The following is a 22,799-nucleotide window of genomic DNA, read 5'->3' as shown; positions in this document are numbered from 1 at the left end:
AGAAGAAGAGGAGAAAAAATCATCCATCCATCCATTCTCTTCCACTTATCCGGGGCCGGGTCGTAGGGGCAGCAGCCTAAGCAGAGAAGCCCAGGCTTCCCTCTCTCCAGCCACCTCCTCCAGCTCATCTGGGGGGACCTCAAGGGGTTCCCAGGCCAGCCGAGAGACATAATCTCCCCAGCGTGTCCTGGGTCTACCACGGGGCCTCCTCCTGGTGGGACATGCCCGGAACACCTCACGCAAGAGGCGACCAGGAGGCATCCTAATCAGATGCCCGAGCCACCTCAACTGGCTCCTTTCGATGTGGAGGAACAGCGGCTCTACTCAGAGCCCCTCCCGGATGGCCGCACTCCTCACCTTATCTCTAAGGGAGAGGCCAGCCACCCTTTGGAGGAAGCTCATTTCTGCCACTTGTATTTGCAATCTTATTCTTTCGGTCACTACCCAAAGCTCGTGACCATAGGTGAGGGTAGGAACTTAGATCAACCGATAAATCAACAGCTTCGCTTTTACACTCAGCTCTGTCTTCACCACGACAGACTGGTGCAGCGTCCGCATCACTGCAGAAGCAGCCCCGATCCGTCTGTCGATCTCCCTTTCCCTTCTCCCGTCACTCGTGAACAAGGCCCCAAGATACTTAAACTCCTCCACCTCAGAATCAGAATCAGAATCAGAAGGTTTTTATTGCCATATGGGTGAACAGGTTCACAGCATTAGGAAATTGCTGCGGTACTTCGTGCTTACAGAAAGAAACAAATAAGTATAAAAACTATAAGACAATATACAAGTATACAAGGCTGAGGCTGGTCCAGCATTCCATGACCAGGACGAAAACCGCATTGTTCCTCTTGGATCTGAGGTTCAACTGACGGGGGACCCTCCTTTCCAGCATGCTGGCATAGACCTTACCAGGGAGGCTGTGGAGTGTGATCCCCCGGAGGTTGGAGCACACCCTCCGGTCTCCCTTCTTAAAGATGGGGACCACCACCCCAGTCTGCCAATCCAGTGGCACTGCCCCAGAACTCCACGTGATGTTGCAGAGGCATGTCAACCAAGACAGCCCTACAACATCCAGAGCCTTCAGGAACTCTGGGCGAATCCCATCCACCCCAGCGGCCCTACCACCACCCTCGTCCCCAGACTCTGCTTCCACCTCAGAAGGCGTGTCAGTGGGATTCAGGAGGTCTTCCATGTATTCCTTCCACCATCTGACTATAGCCTCAGTTGAAGTCAACAGCAACCCACCTGTACTATAGACCGAGTGAGTGGAGCACCACTTTCCCCTCCTGAGTCGCCTGACGGTTTGCCAGAATCGCTTCAATGCTGTCCAAAAGTCTTTTTCCATAGCCTCACCAAACTCCTCCCACACCCGAGTTTAAAAAAAAAAAAAATAATAATAATAATAAATAAATAAATAATGAACGAACTTTAATAATAAAGGAATTTCCTCAAAAACAAAACAGAAAAAAGACAACCTGTTGTGGTTCACAGCCCTCTTGGACTATCTTACTCTTTCTCGCCCCTCTTTTTCTCTCTTGCTTTCTCTTCTCTTGGTGTGCTCACCTGTATCCAGGTTACCACCTAGCTTGACACAACCAAGTAACACAAACTGTTAACCTTTAGACAAATGTATATATATTGAAGCAAAAGGTTACTATATGCCAATGGGTAAAACAGACCAGTATGAAAAATTATTGATAAAGTCCTAAAAAAAAAAAAAACCCAGTTTGCCCCTACAGGCGGTCTTTATTATCCAAGCTCAGGTTGGTTAGCCATCACAGGTTTGTCTGTCTGTATCTGGAAGTCAGCACAGATATTCCTGTATATTATGCCGGCCACTTGGTTATGGCGTTTCATGTATGCCCTGCCTGCTATCATCTTGCACCCTGCTGTTAGGTGCTGAGTTTCTCAGGGGTATCTCTGCACAGCAGTGTCTTTCCCACCAACAGGATTCTGGAGCCAGTGCCTTAATTTGAACCATTAGGCGGGTTTTCCACTGCGGAAACACTCGGTGCTCGGCCTAAAAAGGGGTTCAACTCCGGCCCCGCACACTAGCTGGTCTCGAACCAAGAACGCGTGATGAAAGCGGCAGAAGGGCGTGACTCTGCCATCTCAACATCAAGTTTTCTACCATATTACATGTGTATTACATGAGAAAAGTGAAGCGATTTTCACAGCTGTGAATTAGGTTGGGCTCTAAGGCTGAGCTTGCTGCTTTGTATCAGTTCATATCACAGATAAAAGGACACAAAGTGCGTACTTGTCATCTTGCTCTAGTCTGTGTTTACCTCTGTGCTGCACACAGATGCTGCAGTAGTTTGGTTTGGACCGTAAAATGTGTTCGCAGCACAAGAAAGGGGAGCGTGTTCTCCCACATTCGTGTGCTTCAGCTTCTGTGTCCACACGAGGACCCGCCCACGCTCATACGTAAAGGAGCAGTTCACAGAAACGCGGGCCCTTTCTTAAGCGTTCTTCAGCACGAGCACTGGCACGAGCACCGGCTCCTCGGTGGTGCGAAAGTAGCAAGCCTGCACCTGGGGTCTTGCCTGGTGTGGTACACCCCAGCCTCTATTGATATTGTTCTTAGAGCTTGTTTCTACACTGCCATGATTAGTGCCTCTGTGTTGTCTGTTAGTCCAGTTTTGTGAAGCCATTGGTAGGATTTTTCTATGTCAGCCACTTCTTCTATCTGCCTGGTGGAACATGCTGTATAGAGGCCTGTCTTTCCATGATGGGTCCTGTTCTTTCTCCTCTTCTTTCTCAGGTGAAACCCTCCATGCATGGTAAGGAGCTTTCTTGTCTTGACATCAGTGGCTTCCATCTCCTCCTTTGGGCAGCTTATTATCTCAGCAGGGTATCTGACAACTGGCAGGGCATAGGTGTTGATAGCCCAGATCTTGTTCTTCCCATTCAGCTGACTCTTCAGGACTTGCCTTACCCTCTGCAGGCACTTGGAGGTTGCAGCTTTCCTAGCGGCCTCTTCATGGTTCCCATTTGCCTGTGGGATTCCAAGTTACTTGTACCTGTGCTCAGTCTCTGCAATGTTGCCTTCTGGTAGTGCAACCGCCTCAGTTCTGACTACTATTCCTCTCTTAGTTACCATCCCACTACACTTCTCCAGTCCAAATGACATTCCAATATCACTGCTGTAGATCCGTGTGGTGTGGATCAGTGAATTGGTATCTCATTCACTCTTGGCATACAGCTTGATGTCATCCATGTAGGTGGCTGATGTTTGCTCCATTCCATACTCGGTATACGTAGCCTCAGGATTCAGTAGATTCAGGCCTATGCATCTCCAAGTTCATTGGTTGATCGGGTACAAACCACCACAGAAGAAGACATGACACTTGATGCTGACTTGTGCGATGATTCTAGTGTTGTTTTCCACATTGGTAAATGGCAGAGGTGGGAAGTAACGAAGTACAAATACTTCGTTACTGTACTTAAGTAGATTTTTCAGGTATCTGTACTTTACTTAAGTATTTATTTTTCTGACTACTTTTTACTTTTACTCCCTACATTTTTACACAAGTATCTGTACTTTCTACTTCTTACATTTTCAAACAGACTCGTTACTTTTTAACACGTCAGAGAGAAGTTTGCATTTCCGGTCAGTGCGCCGTCAAACATCAAACGATCTGAGCCTAAACGGAGGAATAATAACACATTAGAGACAATCGTACTGGCGTATCCTCCATCACCGGGGCTTATCTCGTACAAAGGGATTAAATACGCAAACCCATATAATTAATGTCTCATTTATAGCGCTATAATCAGGGGTCACAGCGGGCCGGACCGAGTCCGTAAGTTGCGCTGCGGCACATAAACAGCTTAGCTAGCGCTACTGAAGAGGAGCGAGCATGAAGGGAGTAACGTGTGGCAGGTAAATGCAACGTTTCTAAATGCTCAACAAATATCAGCAAACACACAAAGTGTGTGCAGTTTGTTACACAGCTAGCTAAAAGAAGAGCTGCTGTATTTCAGGGAGAGCAAAGAGAGAGAAGTTCACTCAGAGATGGAGAAAGAGGAAGGAGAGGAAGAAGAGAGGTTAGAATTAAAGGTAAGGACTGGAAAAAAAACTGAAGTATGCTGACGTTGTGTAATTCAAAGATTCTATGAAAATACTGCAGTTTAGGTTAGCTTGTTGTACTGTATTTACAGTAAGACTCTGTGTTGGACTGGAGCACAGTGTTTGTGTTCATGGTCAGAGTTACAGGTTACATCAGTGCAGCAGAGATGAGTCTGAATCAAAGCTGCTGATGCTGAGATTCATTCACTGAATCCAACATTTCTACAGCCTGTATGCTGTCAGTGTAGGGGATGGAGATCAGCTCAGAGAGCTGTGAAATACTGGGTTACATCTTTGTGAGTTCACTTCATCCACACAGAGCAGTAAACCTCAGAGCAGCAGCAGCAGGTCAGCTGATCACAGCCTGCACACCAACATCATTTACTGGAGCTCACAATAGAAAGCTGTGATTCTTCTCCCCATGCAGAGCCACTACAGCTGATCTTAGGGTTCTTCCACCTTCTGAATCCCACTGTAACCCCTGAGTATCCTCATGTTGGTGTTTAGGTGGAGGCACAGTCACCCTCTACTATGGAGGACACAGAGAACAGAGCTGTGTTTAAATTCCCTTTCACAGTTTGTGGCCTACATAACAGTTTCAAGCTGAGTGCATTCATTAGAATTAAAATTTAGATTGGAATAACGTTTGTATTCTCATGTAATATTATTTTATATTATTACAATAATATATAATGAGGTTTGGTTAGTTTTACACAAAAATAGCAGGTAGAAACATCCTCCAAAGAATTACTTTTACTTTCTTACTTTGAGTACATTTCAGAGCCTGTACTTTTTTACTTTTACTTAAGTAGAGAAGTTGAACCAGTACTTCGACTTTTACTAAAGTATTTTTTAACATAAGTACTTGTACTTCTACTTAAGTACAGAATGTCAGTACTTTTGCCACCTCTGGTAAATGGTAAATGGACTAGTGCTTTGTCAAGTGAGTTGAGATCTTGGTTACCCGATAGCCTATGCCCGGTACTGTATGGACAATCATAATTCAGATTTATAGAATAGTTAAAGGATGATTTACATGATGTAGAATCAAATGATAAGAGTGTGTGTAACACAGAGATGATCTGCATGCAATGTATTAAGGAAACTGCAAAATCACTGAGCTAGGGGTAAAGGGGAAAAACAAGCTGAAAATAGTCTTAAATGGAAAGTACCTAACAAACCCATGTGTTAACAAGAAATGAAGTAATGTCTAAGCCAAATACCATAATTGGAAATTGGACGGTGGAGTGATAGTTTGTCATGATGATGTTTGGAAACTAAGGTGGGTCTTAGAAATAAACTATAAAGCCTGATGCACAGAAGCATCAAACAAGAATTTCAGGAGCATCTTCCAGGCACCAGGATTAAGCTGAGAGGACCGAGCCAAACCATCTGCAGGATTCTTAATTCGACTTTGGACAGTTCTGAGTGCGTTCTCCCTGCTGATAGTGAAGAGGATTATAGCCTCACTGTGGATTTCTATCTTTGGGACTTTGTTCTGAGACACGGAGGATTTCTGTGGGAGCAGCGAGGATTGTAATAGGGGACAGTTAACAGAAGAACAGAAGAATCTTAATTTTCGGACTTCTCCTTTTTTCCCCGCTTCACTGAGGCAGTTCAACGGACTGGACTTTGGGTGTGGTCACTTCAGCCAGTGACTCACTCAGTCAGTCTTTCTAAAAAGGATTTATGGACAAAATTGGACATTTTCAAGCTCCCTCTGCAACAACCCAGCTCATTAGTATTCATGATTGAGATCTAGTAATTCTGAAAATTATGCTCTAAGATTGATTATATTGATTTTGAGTTTTGAATTTTAAGTTGATACTGAATTTTAAGAATTGATGAGGATTGATTTTGAGCTATTGCAACTGCTTGAGCTGATACCTGTAAAATAAAATTTGACTCTAAAAAGTCAGAGTAATTCTTCTGAGAAATATTTTCCCATTTTTGGTGCATTTAAGTCTCATGCAATAGTAAAACGCTAGGCAAGTTAAGCTCTAACATCTAGCTCTGATTTAGTCACACTAGTCTACTGAAATCCACTTAATTTTCACTTATGTCCCTTGGGCTTTTTTGCCTAGCCTATAAACTTTGACCTGGCACGTTTCCAAGAGCTCTGATTAATTAGGGGTGAGCCTCCATAACTGACGGGATTGAGTCTCTGCACCAGGAGCCTCCCTGACCGGGAGCACCGAGGATCAGAGGAAGCGGCGCAGACGTCAGGATTAACGGAGGTTAGAAGCCAGGCGAATCACCCTGCCACAGCTTTAAGTAGTGCCACATGGTATCAGTTGGGGTAATACTCCGCCAGGACCCTATGATACGGAGAAGCTGTCACAGTTATACCTGTGGGATCTAACAGCTTATAAGTATCTTGCCCAAGGATACATTAGCACACAGCCTGGAGTAGCCAGGAATTGAACCACCGACCTTCCGATCAGTAGGTGACCTGCTCTACCCCGGGAGCTACAGCCACCCTATATTTCCACTGAGTTCTTGATGAAGGCTCTTAGGGTCCTGTTGATCTTGTACAGTTTTAGGCATTCCAGGATCCATGTGTGTCATCGAGTCATAGGCTCTCTTGTAGTCAATCCAGGCAGTGCACAGGTTGGTCAGTTGGGTCTTACAGTCTCGAGTGACTGCTCTATCTGCCAGTAGCTGGTAGTTTTGCTCACCTGGTCTCTCTGCCTATTCTTTCTGGACCTTGCTCATCTTAGCTGCTATGATGCCTGACAGGAGTTTCCATGTTGTACTGAGGCAGGTTATGGAACGGCATTTGGATGGGACCAGTCCATTCTGGGGGCCCTTGGGGATCAGGACCATTCGGCCTTCAGCTAGCCATTCTGGGTGTGTCTCAGCCTCTAGCAGCTGGTTCATTTGTGCTGCCAGGTGCTTCTTTAGCCAGTAGGTGTGAATCATGTCAGGGCCTAGTGCCATTCAGCTCTTCATGTGAACCTTTCCTGGATGTCTGTCACTGTGATGGTTACCGTGGCCTGTTCAGGGAGGTTGCTGTGGTCTGCTCTTAGATCTACTAGCCACTGAGCATTGGTGTTGTGTGACACATCCTTCTCCCATATGCTCTTCCAGTATTGCTCCGTCTCAAGCCTTGGTGGGGGTGCTGTTCTCATATTGTTCCCCTGCCACTGAGAGTATACCTTGGAGAACATCAGGTTTTGTTTCCTGGCTTCTATCTCCCTGGTATACCTCTACATCTTCTAGTAGCTCTTCAGAGAGTACTTAACGTAGTCTTGGTAGTCAGCGTCGAGGGTTCAAGTTCTCCTTCTTAGCCATGATCTTATCTTTCAGGTCAGCTGCTATGGTATTCAGTGTACGTCTTGTTATTATTGGGGCTTGGTACCCAGTCTCGGAGTGTGGGGATGATGAAATCTCCCCACTGACCTGACGTCCTGGCTACCTCTTGCTGTAGCATTTGTGTTGTGCCTCGTCAATCTCTAGTTGTGATAGCAGTTCTTCTTTTGTATATTGGAACACTGAGCCACAAGTTGTTTTGCTGTCAGTTTGGATGTTGGGTTTTGAAGAATCCATAGGTCCCACATCCTCACGTAACCCCTCTTGCTTTCCACTTATGCCGTAAGGTCCTGGTAACAGTAGCCCACTTATCGTCAGAATGCCCTTGTTCCTCAACACCTGATGCGAACCTTGGTAATCCAGGCAACGTCCGAGTGCGTATGGCTTCAATCATGTATCTCTCACTCATATTCTGAGGTAGGCTTGGTTAACTTACTGGAAGTATGCCCTGGTCTGGATTCAAACGAACCCCCGACCTCCAATATATATATATATATATATATATATATATATATATATATATATATATATATATATATATATACACACACACACACACACACACACACACACACAATCTCCTCCCATCAAGGATAGGGTGGAGGCTGGTCATGAGCAGGAAAAAGTAGAGGGTGAGGCTGAAAAGAATAGTGAAAATGATGGAAGTGAATCTGAAAGTGAAGATAAGGAAGGACAGTGAGGCTGGAGAGGAAAATACTGCAAAGGAGGAGTCTGAACTGGCTTCAAAAGAGTAGGACTCTGCGGCTAAGGATAAGAAAGGGGAGGAAAATGAATGAATTGAATTCCTTGTGTAACTAAAATAATAAAATAAGCAATATTTGCAGCCCTATATTAGACAGACTTTATGCTTAACTGCTGGTGACACTAACACTATAAACTGGTGTGTTCAATGGAAGTTCACTGAAGTGTTGCTACTTGTGTACTTGTCGCATGGTTAAACCTACAACGGCTGTTAAATTTATTGCATCTTTTGTTGTGGAAACTGAGAGGCCCTTCCTTTTTTTACATACCGTGGCGCTTACTTCCTTGTTTTTCACATCTTGTAAAAACATCCTTGATGCCATTGTTCCATTGAAAACCACACAGCTTAGGCCAAAACCTGAGCTGTGGGTAAATGATATAACTCGTGCTGTCAGACGAGAATGTAGGAAGACAGAACGCAAATGGAAGAAGGATAAACTGTAAGTGTCTCATGATGCTCTTAAGGAAAGCTGGTGTAGCTATCAGAGAGCTGTGAAGGCTGAAAAAACTAAGCATCTCACTGGTATTATTTTAAATAATGCTCACAAACCTCATGTTTTGTTTAATGTAACTAAATCTTATCTTAAATCCCCACAATACAAATCTTTTAATTCTCCTTCAGCCTCCTGTGAAAAAGTTCTCCAGTTCTTTGTGGATAAGGTTGCTATGATCTGAACAAACATCTTGGCTCTGACTTTTGATCCGTCTGTTTCTGTTAAATGCCCTGCTGTTTTCAACTTCATTTTGAACCGGTGTCTCTCCCTTTGGTTGAGAAAATAATTTCTGAGCCTCAGCCTGTCCCACCAATATTATTCCGACTCGCTTATTCAGGGAAGTTTGGGACACCATCAGGCCCAATATACAGTCTATTATAAACAGTAGTCTTGTTTCTGGTGTTGTTCCCTTATACTTTAAGCAAGCAGTGGTGCAGGCTTTGATGAAAAAAGCAAATCTGGACACCTCAGTGCTTTCTAATTTTCGCCCAATCTCCCAAGATTTTGGAGAAAGCGGTTCTTCTGCAGTTCCAACCTTTTTTAGATACAAATAAGATCCTTGAGATGTTTCAGTCTGGTTTTAAGGCATTTCACAGCACAGAATCAGCTATTTTAAGAGTTTTTAATGATTTATTGGCTACAGACTCTTGGGATTCTGTTATTTTAATGCTTGTAGATCTCACAGCTGTCTTTGACACTGTTGACCACAGTATTCTCATTTCTCGCCTGGAGCACTGTGTGGGGGTAAAAGTCAAAGCTTTGAAGTGTTTTAAGTCATACCTGTCTGAAGGAAGTTTTAGAGTCAGTTTTGGAGGCTCAACTTCTTCATCTGTCCTGCTTTTATGTGGAGTTCCACAGGGCTCTGTTTTGGGGCCGATCCTTTTTTCTTTATATCTACTTCCCTTAGGATTGATATTGAAAAAATATGGTATCTTTTTCCATTTCTACACTGATGATTCCCAAATCTATCTGCACCTGAGAAGAAACGATGGCAGTTCTCTGAAAATATTAATTGAATGTCTTAATGACATTAAAGCCTGGATGGCTTTAAACTTTTTTACATTTTAATGAAAGCAAGACTGAGGTCATGATATTTAGACCCAGTAGTTGAAGCAGCAAAATTGGACCTGGGCCCACTTGATCCTTGTGTGAGGCCCATGGTAAATAACCTTGGTGTGAAAATTGACAGTGATCTAAAGCTGGAGAAACAGATAAACTCTGTGGTGAGATCAGGCTTTTACCAACCAAGGCTCCTTTCTAAGGTCAAGCCCTTCTTATCTTTTAGTGATTTTGAAAGAGTTATACACGCTTTTATTTCTACTCGACTTGACTAGTGTAATGCCCTGTACGTTGGTATAAACCAGTCCTCTCTCTCATGCCTTCAATTGGGCCAGAATGCAGCTGCTTGCCTTCTTACTGGAACTTCTAAAACTGAGCATGTCTCCCCTGTGCTAGCCTTCCCTTCTGCAGGCCAGATACTTCTCAGTGTTCCTAAAACTAGGCTCAAGAGCAGGGGGGGCAGAATTTTCTCAGCCATAGCTCCGAAACTATGGAACGAGTTGCCCCGTTATGTTAGGTCAGCTTCTACCGTGCATGTTTTTAAAGTGCATCTTAAAACTATTTAGTATTTTTATTCTTTGGCCTTCAAATCAGAGTGAGAGCTATCTCTCTGAGCTGTTGTATTATTTTATAATCTTGTGATTTCTTACATATATTTTAGATGTGTGTGTTTTGTTGTATTTATTTTATCTTATTTTCCCTGTGTACAGCCCTTTGGTTAACTCTGTTATTTTTAAATATGCTTTATAAATAAATTTGGATTTGGATTTGTGTGATTACAGATGCAGAGTTGTGTTTCCCAGGCTGCCCCTGAACACATCCTAAAGCCTTCAGCCTGCAGCAGATAGAAGAAAGTGTGCTGCTGTCCCTGTGCAAGAAGATGCTGTTGCTGCTGCTCCACAGAAACAAACAGATTTGGATGGGGGAATTTATGGTGCCAGAGCTTTTTGTTAGACATATGAATTCAATTCAATTCAATTCAATTCAATTCAATTTTATTTATATAGCGCCAAATCACAACAAACTGTCGCCTCAAGGCGCTTTGTATTGTGGGTAAAGACCCTACAATAATACAGAGAAATATGAATCTCTGACATTTCCTAAAAACTAAACTAACAGATGAAGCAGTGATTTATGTCCAGAGATGCAAACAGAAGCTGAAGCAGTTTCTTGCTCAGTGAGTCAAACACAGTTCTCAGTGTTTCCCACACTTTTACACTCTTTCTGTGAAGTGGATGGGATGTATAAAGATGTTTTTATAACTCCAAAACTTGAATTTAACTGACTGGTTTCCTTAGTTTGGTTCATGTAAATAATGATTTTGAACTTAACTGTCTAAAACTGGTGTTTGAATGTCTGAACTGTTGTTAAAGTTGAAATGTTGTAGATGAATAAAGTTTTGAAGTTTTGAAGTCATTGTTCAGTGAACATCACACTGATGGGCTGCAACAAGCTCACTTTTTATTGAGGATTTCATTATAAAACATCAACTTTGCTTCAATGTTCCAGTGTAAACATTTATAATCTTAAAAAAGATCAGCCTTCACTGATAGATGATGGCTCTCTGACAGCCACAGCAGAGTTACTATTAATATAAACCCACTTTTACTCTAACATTTAACATTTAACCGGTGAGTTTCTGCTGCTGTTTGTGTATAAAAACATTTTTGTATACACTATATTTGAACATATTTTGAATAATATCAACATTTAGCAATAGACCTGAAAAAAAAATGAACTTGTGTCAGTTAAATATTTTGTGTATTCAGTGCTGCTGACATTCCACTGTTTTACTCTGCTGTCAGTGTACTGGTGAGAAGCATCCACATGATAATCTGGAGGAGGCTGGGAAATTTGTGAAATGAGACTGATTAATTGATCATCAGCATACTGCAAAACTGTGCTTGGAACATTTAAGTGTTGCAAGTCTTCTGCTAGACTTGGTTAAGGATGCTGGGGCTTTGGAAGAACCCTTGGGGAAGAGACCTGTAAATGTATTGCTGGTTCTGATATGTGAAAGCAAAGAGATACTGAGAGTCGGGGAGCAGTGGGAGGCCAGAAAAAAAAAAGCTGAACACAAATCAATCACTCCAGTCTTCACCAACCCCTCTATTGTAGGCCTGATACCTTCAATCACAAAACAGAGCAGAGTCAATGGTAGCTGTTTTATTGAACAAAGAGTTCAGCTAAGAGTAAAAAAGCAAAGCTGACATGATCTGTGGTCCTCCTGCACCAACTAGTCTCTCTTGCTCTCTCTCTCTCCCTCCTTTTGTTGTGTGTGTGTCTGTGTGGATGTGTAGGTGGATGTTGTGTTCTAGAGGTGGAGCATGCTAGAGTTCTCTGCCCTGGCGAACGCACACCTGAGCCACATGCCAAATCACTCACCTGAGGGCTACAAAAGGATGGAGAGTCTTCTCAGTTGCTGTTGGATCATTGCACTTTTGTGGTGCTCTCAAGCTTGGTAGTAAAATGTGACGTTAGTATATTAGTGTGCTTACTCATGGCCATCCCTTTGCTAGGAATCCCGCACCACTTTGGGCCCATGGAGAGAGGTAGCTGCAGGAGAGACGTCGCAGGGACAGGCAAAATTGCCTCAAGGAGGACTAAACCTTCTTTGTTAAATAAGCTACTGTTCAAAACCATATCAATGTGCTCTACACTTGTGTCCAAGCCTTCGCCGAGTCTTGACCAAAGCTACCTGGGGTTTGTGCCTTAAGTGCATGCGGGTCAGCAAGTATCTAAGGAAAGCAGTGACGAAGACTTGGGTCATTCACAATTATCAACATTTTCCAAAGAGCACAAAGAGTACTCTTTTTCTGCCCCCCCCCCCCCAAAAAAAAGAATGTGTACAAAGAAAATGTTTATCATTTTTTATAGGGATTGCACGATACCACTTTTTTATGTCCGATTCCGATATTTATAAACCTGACATGCACCTCGAGAAATCTAACTACACATCCAAAAAAACTGATTACTGCTTTCCAGTTACATCTTAGGCCCCATCACGCAATTAACAAGCAGGAGCGGCATTTAGTGGTTAGCATTAGCTTACTAATTAGCATTAGCGTTAGCGCTGGGCTGAAAAATATTTCTTGCTTGAACCCTGTAGTTACCATGGCTACCAATGACGGCAGATACATAAGTTGTTTCTCCACCATTAGTACATTGAGCTAGTGGTGGGCAGATTGATCCTAATATCAATAATATGGATGCCAACGTTGGTATTGGTATTGATCAATATCAGTGTAATGAGATCGATACTTTGGCTTCAGTTTCTCTCCTGTATGCAGTGCTGCGGTTTCATCAAAGAGCTGACTGTCTAAGTGTCGCTCCTGTCACAGCACAGAGCACTTTGCTCCTCCCCTCCCCACAGTGTTTTGTTATACTGTCATGTGACACATAACATATTTTATTTGGGAAAAAAAAGGAATTTGCTATGAAACATTTAAAGAAAATTTAAATTTAAATTTGTACAACTTTGTACAACAAATTTGCTGCCTCACAGTTAGAATACCATCTGGAAGGCCTGGGTTCGATTCCACCTTGGCCCAGGTCTCTCCCTCTCTCTGTGTGGAGTTTGCATGTTCTCCCCGTGCTTGCGTGGGTTTCCTCCGGGTACTCCGGTTTCCTCCCACATTCCAAAGACATGCACTTACTGGGGTTAGGTTAATTGGCTAATCTAAATTGCCCATAGGTGTGAATGTGAGTGTGAAAGGTTGTTCGTCTTTCTGTGTTGGCCCTGTGACAGGCCGGCAACCTGTTCAGGGTGTACCCTGCCTCTCGCCCTATGACAGCTGGGATAGGCTCCAGCCCCCCCGCGACCCTGACCAGGATAAGCGGAAGCGAATGGATGGATGGATGGATTTGTACAACTTGTTTATTTAAGAAAAAATCTAGACAATTAGTGAATGAAGGGACATTTTTAATAAAAATTTTGTATTATACTCTCTGAATGATCTACCGGGAAAAAAAGTTTGCATTTGTTCTTGAGTGATGATTTCGTACACTTAATTTATGAAAAAGAAAAAAAAAATCCAGACATCAATGTATGGGGAAAATTGTTTTGTTAATGTTCTATTGTTTCAAAAGAATATCTTTTATCTTTTATTTATTCTATCCTGGGTTTTATCTAATTAATGATCCAAAGGAAAAAAATCTCACACCAGTTAAACTTCATGAAAATTCTTCATAATTATTAAAAAGTATCTGTATCAGTATCGGTGATAATGGCTGATAGGTTCAGATCATTTTAAAAACTCAGAGAAAAAACACACAACTCTTTTGAACTTGCGCAAGGAGGAGAGATCCGTTCCTTGAACTCAGCTCTCAGCTGAGGGGAAGTTATCTGTCCTGGCGAACTGCTTCCTGCGCAGCGCTTTTATTCGGATTTTCACAATAAGATCACGTGGGTTACATCAAACACAGTTTACAGCATGTAATAAACAACATTCTTGGCTTTTTCCTTACCATATATGGTCGTAAGCATACTGTGACATGTGCGCATGTAACATGGCGTATACGAGACACGTATCCTATATGTGTTCTCTGCAGGCTGAGAGCAGCCTGCAGGTAACTACAACTTCCTTTGTAAAAAATGTCACCACGTGTTCCCATTTCAAACATAAAAACAACAGTATCATATGTACATAAAACAACTTATAGAAAATATACAAACAGAAGATATGATAATTTATAATAAACAGAATGGAATTTATACCATAACTCCAACATTTCCCCCCTGTTTATCATAACTTCACTGGCATCTTTTTTCCACGCCCCACCACTTGCTTGCACATTTTCAGTGTGGGTTTCATTCATTGCCAGATATATACATATTTACAAAATATCCTCAGGCATTTCAGCGTCTTGGTCGACCATCTGAAGCTGCAAATATGACACAACATAACCAGTAAAAATCTTTGTTATCATGGACCTGATGCAGGGCAGAATACACATTGTAAACACACAAATCAACACTAACACACACAAACAGGAGTCAGGCATTTCAACAATACCTGCCACCAAGTTCCCGCATTTAGCCAGGAAAACCAATCACTTTGGTTTCCCTGAGTGTGCTGTTGTACATATTTCTGTAATTCAGTCAGTCTGTCGAGTGCCTCCCTTATGGCTCCACCAGCATTATCTTCATCTGGGATGTAAGTACAACATGTCTTACCAATGATCTTACACACGCCACCCTGGGAAGCTGTCCAAAGATCTAATACTATCCTGTTTTGCATCACCATTGCTCTGAGTGAACTTAACTCTTTTAAAGTTCCTTGTCCTAGAGCTATGGTTGTATTTACCAGACGTAATAGTGCATAGCGATTTATTTCCACTTGGTCACGCACAAATCCCAGTCCAATTCCTGGAAAGATAGACTGGGCAATCTTCGCTCCGACTCCCCAAATCCGGAGCTCCTCTGGGACTTCTGAATGGCTCGTGAGCCACTCTCCAACCTGTCGCTTCGTCTTGTGATGTGGATGACTGGCCTGGTACTGCATGAAAAAGACATGATCTGACACATATGCAACACTACACAAGCCTCCCCAATCTGGGGGAAGGGACACGTATGCTTTGTGACCACAGATGAAATACCAATCCGCTAACACTCTTTTTCCCTTGGGTCCTGGTGCTACTCGTGAGCACTGACTCAGCTCTCCAGTGTCCATCTGTATTCTGTAGGCCAGGTCAGACTGACATTCCTTCCTCCGTCCAGTTAGATTATTATAACAAGCAATATTTTTGAGGCAGGTCAGGCATTGTCTCTCATCTGTTGGTGAACAGTAGGAATAGGTAGCATTACAAAGAGTAGCTGGTAATCTACCCACCTTGATGGTTCCATTTGCTATAACACATGCTGGAAAAGCTTTCTCTGGCAAATGAGTCAACATCAGTACCTCAGGAAGGGGGTTAGCTAACTGGGGCCAAGTGAGCAAATCTGTTAACATAGAACAGTTTCTATTAATGGGAGAACTTATCCCCTTTACGTTAAGAATTGAGGTAAAATTTGCTTCACTCCATTTAGCTCTTCTCCCTGGATGTGTAGCCAACCCATAGAGACACCATGAGTGCTCCCAGCTAACATTGTAAGGCCTCAGTCCAGTATTGTGTCCTGCCACTGGCATATGTGCACACACATAACAATTTGTCCAATTATTAACATGAGCTGTGACGTTCATTAACTGCCACCATTCATTGGTTGCATATTCATGTGGGTACTGGGTGTAATTTAATGAAGATGTTCCTCCTAAAATTAGCAGTGTGCTCACGCTGAAAATAATTATGAGGCTGCAGAAGGGCGCCATTCTAAAGGAGTAGGGATCAGTTGTTTTCTTCACTGGGTTGAGACGAAAAAACCACTATAAGGAATTTCCCCCTTTGTAACCAGACTCCGAAGTAAGTGGCTCCACCTTCTTGCAGTGACTCAGATGAATCCACGTAGATCTTTCAGCGATTTTCACTGCTGTTGGTGTGGTCAGTAGAACTTGATATGGACCGTCCCACCTCGGGTTTGACCAGCACTTCCGTTTGATGACCTTGACCAGCACCCAGTCTCCTGGCTGTATCAGTGGCACCTGTGGAGAGAAAGAAGATGCTTCTGGCAGTTTACTAGCATCAATTACTTGTTTACTTTGTAAAAATTTCCTCATCCAGTCACTCAAATCACAGCTCTCTTCTGCCTTTTCTTCCTCCGTATATACAGGCAGCCTGAATGGTCTGCCATATAATATTTCATACGGAGTAAGTCCTAATTCTGATGGTGTTATGCGCATGTACATTTTCACTAGGTCTATACAGTCCACCCAAGGTCTCCCCGTTTCTGCCATGCTTTTCCTCAACCTATTTTTTATCGTCCCATTTGTTCTTTCCACTAACCCTGCACTCTGCGGGTGGTATGCACAATGGTTCTTCAGTTCAATGCCTAAATTTTGAGACACCTTAGATACTATCTCATTTACAAAGTGTGGTCCATTATCACTCCACAGCTTCTCTGGAATGCCATAATTAGGAATTATGGTCTTACATAAGGCTTTTGCAACCGTCAGTGCATCCGCTTTTGCCGATGGAATAATTTCAACCCATTTTGTAAAAGGATCTACAAGTACTAAACAGTACTTGTAAGTCCTACATTGATTCAGTTCTATGAAATCCATGTGAAGGAACTGAAAAGGATAACAAGGTGTTGGAAATCTACCCCTTCTTGGTCTCAGATTACCCTGTGGATTATTTTTACAGCAAGTTAAACATGCTCTACAAAAATTTTTTGAATAGTTATTAAAGCCTTTTGCATAAAAGTATTTACTTATTGTCTGTACCATCCCTCCTGTTGAGAAATGGCAAGGCCCATGACTCAATAATGCTGCAGTTTTGAACAGGGCTTTAGGGAGTACCGGTTTATCATTAATATGATAAATGTTATCCTTCAATGTCGCACCATCCCTAAGCCACTGCTCTATTTCTGCTTTCGGGGCTTGTGTTTGCATGTCCTGTAAAACCTCCTGGCTTATTGGCTCTTGTATATGTAAGTATATGTCGCTGTGGCCATAAAGGCCCTGTGCCGCTTCCTTAGCTATCTTATCTGCAAAGGCATTTCCTAAGGTGACAGAATCTTTGCCCGCAGTGTGGGCTGCACATTTACAGATAGCTATGTTTTTGGGTTTCATAATAGCTAAGAGCAACTGTTTTAATAATGTAGCATGTTTCACTGGCTGACCTGTAGACGTCTGCATTCCCCTTCTTGCCCACTGGGCTGCAAAAAGATGCACTGTTGAAAATGCATATTGGCTATCTGTATAAATTGTCACAGTCTTATCCTTATAAAATAAGCAGGCTTCTATGAGAGCTATAAGTTCCGCTGCTTGGGCTGAAAGATGAGATGGTAGTTGTTCTGCCTTAATGATTTGTTTATCAGTTTCTACTGCATACCCCGTTTCTGTAATACCTCTGTCATTTTTCCTGCTTGACCCATCTATATACACCACGTCGCCTTCTGTTAATGGCGTATCTGACAAATCCTCCCTTGGTTTACTATTTTGCTCTGTTATAGCTTTACAATCATGTGGTTCTCCATCTTCTGGAGTAGGAAGCAATGTAGCAGGATTCAAGGAAGTACAGCGCTCAATTGTAATATGAGGCTGAGATAGTAGCAGAGCAATACAGCTTAAATGTCTCGCTGGTGAAAGGAAAGTCATCTTACTTTGTAATAACAGAACTGAGACCGCGTGTGGTACTTTCAATGTCAGTGGATGAAACAAAACTAACTCACTCGAAGATTCCACTGACATTGCTGCTGCACATACCGCTTGCACACAAGGTGGGAGTGCTCTTGACACTGCATCTAAACGTTTAGAATAATAAGCAATGGGTCGCAGTTTGTCACCAAAGGGTTGCAACAAGGCTGAAGTCATAAAACCATTTTTACAATCTACAGTTTGAACAAACTGTTTAGAATAATCTGGTAAGGGCAGAATTATTTCTGTAGTTAAAGCTTGCTTAATATCAGTAAATGCCTGTTCAGCTTCTAGAGTCCATTTTACATTTTCAGACATTGCCATGGGCACATCATGTATAACTGATAACAATGGTTGTGTCATTTGTGCATAGTTTGGAACCCAGGCTCTACAGTAATTGCATAAGCCTAAAAATGCCAACATCTGTTTCTTTGTCTGTGGTTTGGGTGCTTGCATGATGGCTGTTTTCCGAGACTCCAGAAGCTTTCGCCCTTGCTGTGAAAGAATGTGTCCCAAATACCTTACTTCCCTTTGCACCCACTGCAGTTTCTCCAAACTGACTTTGTTTCCTGTTTTTGCCAGGTGTTGTAACACTTCTAATGACTGCGTTCTACAATGGTAAATGGACTAGCTCTTATATAGCGCTTTTCTACTCAGTCAGAGCACTCAAAGCGCTATTACAACATGTTTACATTCACCCATGCACTCCCATTCATACAAGCACTTCCATGTTTTTGCTAAGCTAAGTGCTTTTAATTAACTATCATTCATACACATTCATACTCCGACGGGACGGTCGGAGAGCAACTTGGGGTTAAGTATCTTGCCCAAGGATACATTGGCATGTAGCCTGGAGTAGCCAGGAATCGAACCGCTGACCTTCTGATCAGTAGGTGACCTGCTCTACCTACTGAGCTACAGCCACCCTCTGTGTCTGATGCTATGAGAATGTCATCCACATAAGTCAATACTTGGGAATTTTTTGCTATTGACAGCTGCGACATGCAATTTGCAATAGCTTGTGAAAAAATTGTGGGGCTATCCGTGAACCCTTGAGCCATACGCGTGTAACAGAATTTTTTTCCCTTGTAGGTAAAGGCAAACCAGTCCTGTGAATCCTCATGTAAAGGAATCGAGAAAAAAGCATTACTGAGATCCACAACCGTAAACCATTTTTTGTCAGGGGTCAACTGATTTAGCAGTGTATGTGGGTCTGGAACACAGGGTGCTCTAGTTTGTACAGCTTGATTCACAGCTCTTAAATCCTGCACTAGACGCCATTTATCTGTACCTTGTTTCCTTACTGGGAATATAGGGGTATTACAACGAGCATCAGGTTTTTCAATCAGTATGCCTGCCTTCAGCATCTCCATGATTACTGGCTCTATCCCTGCCTGTGCATCTGGTTTAAGTGGATATTGACGTACATAAGGTCTGTAATCAGATTTTGGTTTAATAATTACTGGGTCAGCGGTACTTAATAATCCTACGTCTGCTGCTCCCTTTGACCACAAACTATCAGGAAGTATTTGTAATTCTGGGAAATTTTCTATGTTTACCATAGATCAGGCTGATGTAGAGCTATTTGTGTGTTCATGGACTTTAGTCATGACTGTCCACTGCAGTTCGATTTTCTGTACTTGGCCATCAGAGGATTCCCACCGACCTTGACCCATGTCCCTCCAGTCTGTAAGTTTTTCAGCGTCGCACAGAAGCTGGCCCACATCTTCCCATTTAGCTGTAGGAGGTTTTGACAGCGACACATGAGGTACTGATAAAAATGGATTAAAGGAATACAGACCTTGGGCTTCAGGAGTCAAAGTTACAATGACACCACTATACTCTCGTTTTAACACATAGAGAGTATGCAAGTTCAGTTTTTGAGTCTGCAGCTTCCTAACCTTTTCTGCATAGGTTTGGTCTGGGCCTGGAGTCTGCTTGTACCTGAGAGTGCAGTGCATAGTTTCGGGAGGCTGCAAATCACTCCCTGATTTTAGGTAAGAAGCTATTAGATTTAATAACTGTCTACCCGTTTGAGCAAGATCTGATTTTGGAAAATCCAGGCTCCAGTAGTAATAAGTCTGAGGTAGTTCTTCTACTTCATTAACCTGATTTACCACTGTAGCCTGCATTCCCATTGGAGTGGGAACTATAGCAATTCCCAGAGCTTGAAGCATGTCTCGCCCTAGCAAATTCACTGGACACTCTGAACTCAACACCACAGGGCCCTGACTGTAAATTCCTGTCTCTGGATCACTAATTATCACTGGAGCTGAAAGGGGTAAGGCACTTAATTGTCCATTAGCTGATTTTACAAAAACTCTCTTCTTAGATTCTTTTAATTTTGGGATGTGTTCCTTCACCACTGTTCTATCTGCACCTGAGTCACACAGAAATTCAGTTGTTTTGCCATTAACCAAGAGAGTTATTAAAGGTTTCTGACCTGGTGTGGAGATTACAGCTAATATTAGCTTCAGATCAACACTGGTAACCTCAATGTCATCTGAAACTCCACCTAGTCATGTAGAGCTGTTGTAAACTGGATTGTATGGAGGATCCCTAAACCTCCTGTTTCTGCAGTCTCTGGATATGTGTCCCTGTTTTCCACACAGCCAACAGCCATCTCCCCTGGGGACAGGTCTGTTATACTGACCACGGCCTCTTCCCCGGCCTCTGCCTCTACCTCCTGATTTAAATTCTACTCTTTGAGGCCTTTGATCTCCCACCAAAAACACTTGAGTTGCAGAGCCATCCGTTTGGCTGTCATGATTATAAAAAACTTGCACTGGTTTCTTATCCTTTTTTGATTTTATCACCTCTTCTGCATGATGAGCCCAATTCATAGTGTCCATGAGGTTTCCTGTGGCATGATTTACATTATGTTTGCGTATGAAATCAGAATATTTTGGGTGGAAACCAGACATCAATGCTTGTTTTAGTTGTCTTTGATAAGGACCATTTGTGTCTTGGTCCTCTGGTATGCCACTGTGTGCTTTAAACACTTCCTCTAATCTTTCCCTGAATTCAAAAACACCCTCTCCGTCTTTCTGTTTGCAGTGATAGATTTTATCATAATTTGGGGGTGGAATCAGTGTGTTTCTAGTCCGCAACACTACTCCCTGAATTCCCTGCCGGAGAGCAACTGAATCATGAGGCAGTGTTACTCCTCCCGCATCTTTCCCAGTGAAATCTCCTCTCACTCTTCCCCAATCGTGCTTAAAATGGTTTCTGAATACAGAAACCATTTCATCACCATTCAAATTAAACGAGGCTTGTAATCCTACAACCTCTGTTGCCCACAAGTTTACATTAGTTTTATGAGATGTCAGACCTTTAACTGCCTCTAACATTTCTACATTTGTCCACGGCCTAAAAACTAAGATTGTTTGTGCATTATCATTACCAACACCCCTATGTGGATTAGCTACCTCCACCATAGGAAATGTGTTTACTGCCGGCCGTAAAGAGTCTGAATGTCTCACAGAACAATCACAACTCTCAGCCCCCGAGCAATGTTTCACACCATATTTACACAGGAGGGGCTCTAAATCTGGATAACCTCCTTGTACCAGGGCAACCACATTCCCTGTTTGTTTGTTCTTATCATGACTTCTAAGGACCATCCTTCCTGCCGTTAAATTTAATTGCTGCACTAAATCCCCCTCCTCCTCAACCTGTAAATTACCATCTGCCCCCTGTAACTGCGGGGGAGATGCTTGGGCTGAAAGAGGTGGCTGAGCTGGGGGAGGTGGTTGAGGTGGGGGTTGCACCCTACAAGGCCTAACCGTCTCATCCTCTGGCCTTAACAATGCAGCATGCACATTACAGGAGGTTTGTTTTCCCTTCTTTTGTTCTCTGCCCGCGGCCCTTTTCTGAGCTTGTTCCAACCACGTTTTTGCTACTATTAACTGTCTTTCTTTTTCAACTTTACACTTCCCTTCTTGTGTTGCCACACTGATTTTTAAATTTCTTACCAAATCTTCACATCCCCTTAACTCTAACTTTCCACTAAAACCATACTTTTTCTTCCATTTATTGCAGAACGTTGTGCTGCCCGGAGAGTATCTCTCCATATATTTTAAATCCCCCTCTAGCGCAGGCTTACTCAGTTTACTGTTCATAATCCCCATTTTACTTCCCGTGCTTTGTCCCGATAGGACCACGTGTCCTTCTGGGACCTAATAACAAATCCGCCCGTCACTGTGTACTTCAACAGGCCGTAAAGTTCGTTGGCACCCGTAGGGTATCCCTTCACGCTGCTGCTTCCACGTCAAAAGGCGGCTTACACACACACTTTCATTCACTCACATTCACACACACATACGCGTATTTTCGGCGCCTATTTTAAATCTCTAAAATCCGAATTTGGGAAACCTCTCTTCCTGGCGAGAGTTGCCTATTTACTTTCTTTTTATTACCAAAAGTAAACCCCACAGTACCGTCTTCTCAGCGTGTGCAGCCTGCCATTCCCAATGCAGCTTAACCACTGAGGATAACCAATTTTCTCCAGCCCGAAGCAGACCTATACCTCACTGGTCCAGAAATCTGGACCAAGGTTCAGAAGTATAGCGGTAACCACTGGAGTTCTTTTTTTACGTTCTTCCAACCTGAGCAGACCTGTGCGTTTCTGAACCGAAAACCACAGCGGTAACTATCGGATAAAACGGACTCCTTTCGGCGAGCCTACCTAATTTATAACGCGCGGCTTTCACATACCTGTGTTACAGTTGGTGTTACGTCCCCTCGGACTCCGGGAGAGCGATGAACGGCGCTGGAGGAGCGAAGCTAATCACCGGCCTGAAGACGAATTCACGGTTCAGGACTTCTCTTGTCATAGGATCGATACCAAATCTTGAAATATTGCGC

The 22,799-nt window shown here is 42.9% G+C and overlaps 1 protein-coding gene across 1 annotated transcript in view; it reads right to left on the bottom strand.

Moving 5' to 3' along the window:
* Positions 1-14,474, bottom strand: part of LOC115777477 (uncharacterized) — a 69,097-nt gene extending 54,623 nt beyond the window's left edge. Inside the window, exon 1 of the mRNA XM_030725393.1 lies at positions 14,353-14,474. The gene's annotated coding sequence lies outside the window, so the exon portion shown is untranslated. The remainder of the gene's footprint in view (positions 1-14,352) is intronic.
* Positions 14,475-22,799: the final 8,325 nt, after the last annotated feature.

Source organism: Archocentrus centrarchus, unplaced genomic scaffold (genome assembly GCF_007364275.1).
Source record: "Archocentrus centrarchus isolate MPI-CPG fArcCen1 unplaced genomic scaffold, fArcCen1 scaffold_54_ctg1, whole genome shotgun sequence".
Lineage (NCBI taxonomy): Eukaryota > Metazoa > Chordata > Actinopteri > Cichliformes > Cichlidae > Archocentrus > Archocentrus centrarchus.
This window is presented reverse-complemented; position numbering and strand designations above follow the sequence as displayed.